A 7,692-nucleotide genomic window follows, 5' to 3' on the forward strand; every position below is an offset into this window, starting at 1 on the left:
TGATCCAGAGGAAGGCGAAAACCCCCTGTGAGGAATCGGCCAATTATCCTCATATCAGGGGGAAAAATTCCTTCCTGACCCCAAATATGGCGATCAGAATGAATCCCAAGATCAAAGGCTGATACCTAACCCGTGTAATGTACCTAACCTGTGTAATATACCTGTCATGTAAAATAATATATATGTTTCTTTAGGCTACTTTCACACTAGCGTCGGGCTCGGCCCGTCGCAGTGCGTCGGGCCGAGGTCACCGACGCTAGCGTTGTCTCCGCCGCACAACGGGGGCAGTGGATGCATTTTTCCAGCGCATCCGCTGCCCCATTGTGAGGTGCGGGGAAGTGCGAGGAGGTGGGGGCGGAGTTCCGGCCGTGCATGCGCGGTCGGAAAAAGCGGATCGTCGGGAGCAAAAAACGTTACATGTAACGTTTTTTGCTCCCGGCAGACCGCCACAACACGGCGCAACCGTCTCACAACGGTTGCGACGTGTGGCAATCCGTCGCAATGCGTCGCTAATGTTAGTCAATGGAGGAAAAAACACATCCTGCAAGCACTTTTGCAGGATGCGTTTTTTCTGCAAAACGACGCATTGTGACGGATTGCAGTTAACGCTAGTGTGAAAGTAGCCTTACTTGGACTAATTATTATTTATAGGAACTATTTTTTCTTTTAAAGTAAGAACATTTTATTTTATTATAACTTTTTTTGTGCTACTAGTGTGTGATTCTACTTAATAATCTATTATACTAAACCTATTTAAGGCCGTGTAGATCCAGAGGAAGGCTAAAACCCCCTATGAGGAATGGGCCAATTGTCCTCATATTAGGGGGAAAAATTCCTTCCTGACCCCAAATATGGCGATCAGATTAAATCCCAGGATCAGAAGCCGATCCATGTTCTACATCTATGGGCTGATATGTACTGTGCTATGTGTGTGCCTGTACTGATGATGTAGTGTGGGGACCTGCACTGATCATGTTGTGTGGGTGATGTGTGATGGGTGCAATACTTACCAGGCCTGTGCTAAGGTGAGTTCAGGGATAATGGCCGCTCCTTACATGCTGCTGCTCAGCAGCCCCAGGACTGAAAGGTGCGACTATTGTTCCTGAACTCACCAGATGGAAACTTAGCACAGGCCGCTCCTGGGGTAGAAGATCTTCGGGCTGGAGGGATGTTAGATGCCAGCCCAGGAGGTCAAGTGTCTGGGGCAGCAATGGCAGTGGTCCGGCATGAAGATGGTATAGAGAGATGATGTTGAAGGGCAGCCGAGGTGACATACAGTAGCAGAGACGTGAGGCACGGGTCAGGAGGCATGAAGTTCTGGGCAGTTGGCACGGGCTCATACTGCAAGACATAAGAGGAAGACAGGAAATCTATCTACTGGATCTTATGTTATATTAGGGGAATGGTCTTTATAATGAACCATTCTGCTATATAACATCAGATACAATGTACTGACGTAATAGGTGTCCTGTGTGTACATCGGTCACTCACCAGATGGTCGTGAATTCTTTCACAGTCCAGATCTTTTCATCCACCTAAGAAAAATAGAAACATAAAGTCACTGTCAGAAAAAGTGAAAAAAGGTAAGATCGATGATGATGATTACTACAATGAGAGAACAGCACCTGATGAGTGTTATCCCCAGAGGAGGATATACTTACCGGGTCCAGCTTGGTGACACGTACGTAAATCCGGCCACGGGGTGAAGGACTGTGTGCTCCGGCCACTGCAGATGGTGGTTCTCCAGAACTGGCCTGAATGGTGTAAATGGTGGCTCTACTCTCCTTTCCTCCAGATCCTCCCAGCCGATGGTGGTAAAGAATGGATGCTCTCTGATGTTCCCGCTCACACCCAGGCGTGTCTGAGGGTCTTTGCGCAGCAGCTTCTTGATGAGATGTTTCACGTCAGCATCAAGCCAAGTTGGATATTTTGGATTCTCGTTGATGATGGATTTGAAAGCCATTAGCTTGACGGGGCCGTTGTAAAATGGATATCGCCCTGCTGCCATCCTGGACACCACAATCCCCAGGCTCCACCAGTCCACTGCTGCGCCATACCGTTTGCTACGATGCACCTCAGGGGCCATGTAATGGAAAGTGCCCGTCACTCCAGAGATGTTTTTGGAGGAGGAGACGCCATCTTGGGCAAGCCCAAGGTCGATGATACGGATGTGGCCATCTGCATCCAACATGATGTTATCCGGCTTTATGTCACTGCAATGAAAGAAGAAAACAAAATAAGAAATCTGTCCAGTGATACAAGAGATGGAAAATGGGTCACTACAAAATACGTCAGAATAGGCGGCAGGACACCAGGGAAGCCGGGGGCCATATCTACAGCTTGTAAAGGGGACAAAGAGAAGGAGGAAAGTTCTGCTTACCGGTGGACGATGTTGTGTCCATGGAGGAACTGGAGGCCACTTACCATCTCTGCTGTGTAGAATCTGATGGAGAGAACAGAGTGCAGAATCAATGTCATGAAATCCTTCTCTGGAAATCCCCAAATACCATGGCACCCCACCTCCTGCTTCCAGCACCCTAAATATATGCCATGCCAGTGCTCCCCTAGCTGCACCCTGACCTCAGGTTTTTTCCCTTTCTCTTAGTTCTCTTTTATGTACATTCTCTGCTTTCTCACCTCACATTGTCGATGTTCAGGCAGCCGCACATCCTGATCAAATCCTCCACGCTGCCACCGGACAGGTACTCCATGATGAAATATGCCCTGTGCTGAGACTGGTGTGCGGCATAGAGGTGGCACAGGAATGGGCAGTGTCTGGCCGCCAGGAGTATCCGCCGCTCTCTCAAGATGGTGTCCTTGTTGTCCCTTTTGGTGATCATTTTGACGGCCATGTTGATGTTACTGCCGGGGACAGATGCCAGACCACACTATGCTGACATACGCTGGCCACACTATGCTGACATACGCTATAACAGTTTTGGCTCCCTTACTCCTCACTCTCCTTCGCTATCCTCAAACACCAGCACCCCCTAACCAAGTAATAATCTCTCCTTCCCTCCTGCCTCCCCAGCTGACCTCCTCCACTGACCTTCTCCTCAACCTCAGATCTCTCCTAATAAAACACAAAACAAGTCGCCCACTCTCCTTCTCTCACCTGCTCTGTCTCTCTCTGCTTCTCCTCACTGCTGGTGACATATCTCCCAATCCTGGACCCCCACAGCTCATACCAACCATTACTACCCCCTCCTATCGCTCCCAACCCACTATAAATACCCGTAATCTTGCCAACCTCAAATCCGTGCCCATGACACCCACCCCCCTGCAACCTCTCTCTGGATCACTATGGAATGCCCGCTCCATCTGCAATAAACTCCATGTGATTCACGACCTCTTTACCTCTCGTAATCTTTTCTTTCTGGGCATCACTGAAACATGGCTGACACCCTCTGACACAGCCTCCCCTGCTGCACTATGTTACGGTGGCCTCCACTTCACCCACACTCCTCGCCCTGGCAACAAACATGGTGGAGGAGTGGGCCTTCTCCTTTCTTCCAACTGTACCTTTAACGCAATCCCACCTCTACCCTCCCTTATCCTCCCCTCTTTTGAAGTCCACTCTGTCCGCATCTACTCCCCCTACAACCTCCAAATGGCCATCATATACCGACCTCCGGGCCCGGCCACTGCCTTTATTGACCAATTCTCCACCTGGCTCCTTCACTTTCTCTCTGCTGACATTCCCACCATCATCATGGGTGACTTCAATATCCCCATTGACACCCACCAGTCAGCAGCCTCCAAACTCCTGTCCCTTACTTCATCCTTTGGACTTACTCAGTGGTCCTCCTCAGCCACCCACACAGATGGACACACATTAGACCTGGTCTTCACCCGTTTATGCCCCCTATCTAACGTCACAACCTCCCCTCTTCCTCTATCCGACCACCATCTACTCACTTTCTCATCCCTGCCCTCCTCACCTGTCACCCATGTCCAGCACCATGCGCACCCACGCAGGAACCTCGCACACCTAGACACCCACACACTCTCTGACTCTATCCTACCACTGTCCTCTATATCCTCACTACAAGACACAGACACTGCCACTGCTTTCTACAATGCCACTCTTGCATCAGCTATTGACACGGTTGCCCCTGTCATGCATAGCAGAGCGCGACGAACCAATAGACAACCCTGGCACAATAACATCACTAAAAAGCTTCGGCAAGTGTCCAGAATTGCAGAACGGCGTTGGAAGAAAACGCATTCACAAGATGATTTCACTGCACTCAAACAAGCAACACTGGCATTCAAATCAGCTCTCACCTCTGCTAAACAGGCCTATTTCACAACCCTCGTATCTTCCTTATCCCACAACCCCAAACAGTTGTTCAACACTTTTATCTCCCTCCTCCGCCCACCACTGCCCCCTCCAACTTCCCTAATCGTTGCCGAGGACTTTGCCACGCACTTCAAAAATAAGATAGACCAAACAAGGCAAGTCTTTGTTGTCCAACCACCACTACCCCTTTGTATGAGAGATCAATGCCCAAACCCCATAACTTCACTCTCCAAAATCTCTGAAGGGGAGCTTGCTCATCTTCTCTCCAAATCACACCTCACCACTTGTGCACTTGACCCCATCCCATCCCACCTCCTCCCCAACCTCACCACAACACTAATCCCATCCCTAACCCATCTCTTCAACCTTTCACTAACTTCTGGTACCTTCCCCTCTGCCTTCAAACATGCCACAATCACACCTATCCTCAAAAAGCCATCCCTTGACCCAAGCGCCATGTCCAGCTATCGCCCCATATCTTTGCTCCCATTTGCATCCAAACTCCTTGAGCAGCACGTCCATGCTGAACTTTCCTCTCACTTTGCATCTAACTCTCTCTTCGACAACCTACAATCTGGCTTCCGTCCCCACCATTCCACTGAGACTGCCCTGACCAAAATTACTAACGACTTACTTACAGCCAAAGCTAACAGACAGTTCTCTATTCTCCTCCTCCTAGACCTGTCCTCTGCCTTTGACACAGTTGACCACTGCCTCCTACTACAGATCCTCTCTTCCTTTGGGGTCAAAGACCTCGCCCTATCTTGGATCTCCTCATACCTTGCCAACCGCACATTTAGCGTTTCCTACTCCCATACTACCTCTTCATCTCGCCCCCTCTCTGTTGGTGTCCCTCAAGGCTCTGTCCTAGGACCCTTACTCTTCTCAATCTATACACTCGGCCTGGGACAACTCATAAAGTCCTATGGCTTCCAGTACCATTTATATGCCGATGACACTCAGATCTACCTCTCTGGTCCAGATGTCACCTCCCTGCTCTCCAGAATCCCAAAGTGTCTATCAGCCATATCCTCCTTCTTCTCCTCTCGCTTCCTCAAGCTCAATGTGGACAAATCTGAACTAATTATCTTTCCTCACTCTCGCATATCTTGCCTACCTGATCTATCTATCAAAATAAATGAAATCACACTTTCCCCTGTCCCCAAAATCCGCTGCCTCGGAGTAACCCTTGACTCTGCCCTGTCCTTCAAACCGCACATCCAAGCTCTCGCCACCTCCTGTCGCCTCCAGCTCAAAAATATTTCCAGAATCCGTCCTTTCCTCAACCCACACTCTACCAAAATGCTCGTGCATGCCCTAATCATCTCCCGCCTCGACTACTGCAACATACTCCTCTGTGGCCTACCTTCTAACACTCTCGCACCCCTCCAGTCCATCCTTAACTCTGCTGCCCGTCTAATTAATCTCTCTCCTCGCTACACTCCTGCTTCCCCTCTTTGCAAATCCCTTCACTGGCTCCCAATTTCTCAGCGTATCCAGTTTAAATTACTAACACTGACCTACAAAGCCATCCATAATCTTTCTCCTCCGTATATTTCCACACTAATCTCTCAATATCTTCCCTCACGTAATCTCCGGTCCTCCCAAGACCTCCTCCTTTCCTCCACGCTTATTCGCTCCTCACCCAATCGCATCCAAGACTTCTCCCGAATATCACCCATCCTCTGGAATTCAGTGCCCCAACACATCCGGTTATCCACTACTTTTGGATCCTTCAAAAGAAACCTGAAAACCCATCTCTTCAAAGAAGCTTACAGCCTGTAAAGACTACACGGCCACCTCAACACCACTGGAGCTACTGCAACCCTTGACCTACTGTCTCCTTTCCCACAATCCTGTAGATTGTAAGCCCGCAAGGGCAGGGTCCTCTTCCCGCTGTACCAGTCTGTCATTGTTAGTTTTGTTTACTGTAAGTGATATTTGTATTTTGATGTAACCCCTTCTCATGTACAGCACCATGGAATTAATGGTGCTATATAAATAAACAATAATAATAATAATAATAATAATAATAAATGCCAGGACCACCTGAAAAACACAAATGGAGAATACTTAGAAGGTGTCTGCAGGGATGGAAGGATCTGGATTTTATAGTCCACAAGGCGCATGAGAAAACTGAGTGATCGCTCAGTCTGCTAGTGACCAGGACCATATTGAGGAGCAGATCTATCTATCAGAACAATGCACTGCCTGCTCCATGGATGGGCTATGGAGAGGTCTTAATAAATATTTGTCATTTTAATATTTAGTTCATAAAACAATAATACACATGAAAATATTTAACTTTGTAATACATTTTATCAGCCAAATCGGCTTCTTTCTCCGCCAGGACTGATTTTTTATTTTCAAAATTCTATGTACCTGGGTAAACTCTGTATTTAGTGAAGGCAGATTGTTACATTACTGAGGGGAGATGACAGTTGGTGCTGATAATATTCTATGCAGAAGGGAGGGGGGAGGAGGAGGGAGGAGTTTTGCATCTAGCCCCTCCTCTCCACTACATAGAATATTATCAGCACCAACTGTCATCTCCTCTCAGTAATGTAACAATCTGTCTTCACTAAATACAGAGTTTACCCAGAAATTGAGAATATAGAATATGAAAAATCAGTCTTGGTGGAGAAAGAAGATTTATCTGATTAGAATTATTACAAAGCTGCTTATTTTCTTGTTTGCTATTGATTTATGAAATAAAAATTAAAATGACGATTACTTTTTAAAGGGTTTTCCTCTGTTACCATATGGAAATAAACAGAGTAAGCATTAGTAGAGGCATTGAGTTTGCATTAGTATGGTCCAAATATCATTGATTATCTAGATTTAATAAAAACACAGAGACAAATGTATGTACAATATGGCAGCCTGATAGGAGAAAAAAATAATGTCCCCTGCCCTCTACAGCTGTGACCCCTGAGATGAACCCTCCAGTATAGAAGAATACCAGGTTATAGCAGCACTAGCCCTAACTATGGTGATGTCTTATACCTCATCTCACAGAAGGACACTACACTGAGCAATAACAAAGCAAGACATGGCTGATAATAGAGAACAATACATGGGGATATATGAAAAATCTCAGATTTCAAATAACAAATATGTAGGCCTTACTTTGCCAAAGGCGCCTCTACCTAGGACCTGATGGATGTTGAAGCGGCTGATGTTAAGCCTGGCATAGGGGCCGGATGATCCAGGGTCTCCGCTGCATCCAGGTGTTGGCTCCTCCAATCTGCTGTTGTCTCGTCTCCTTTTCCTCTTTAATCCGGTCACGCTGTCCTCTTCCCTCTTCCTCTTCTCCTCACGCCACTTCTCCTCGCTCCTCTTCTCGCTCTCTTCTCCTCGTCCAGTAGTCGCCATTCTCTGTAATCTTT

At 47.5% G+C, this 7,692-nt stretch overlaps 1 long non-coding RNA gene across 1 annotated transcript; it reads right to left on the reverse strand.

Moving 5' to 3' along the window:
* Positions 1–1,083: 1,083 nt before the first annotated feature.
* On the reverse strand, positions 1,084–1,914 carry LOC143769170 (uncharacterized). The gene is made up of 3 exons (XR_013214242.1): positions 1,662–1,914; positions 1,492–1,535; positions 1,084–1,341 (listed from the first exon to the last, which is right to left on the reverse strand). It is a non-coding gene; the product is annotated as an uncharacterized LOC143769170 (long non-coding RNA).
* Between the last annotated feature and the right edge of the window lie 5,778 nt (positions 1,915–7,692).

This window comes from Ranitomeya variabilis, chromosome 4 (genome assembly GCF_051348905.1).
Source record: "Ranitomeya variabilis isolate aRanVar5 chromosome 4, aRanVar5.hap1, whole genome shotgun sequence".
Taxonomy (NCBI): domain Eukaryota; kingdom Metazoa; phylum Chordata; class Amphibia; order Anura; family Dendrobatidae; genus Ranitomeya; species Ranitomeya variabilis.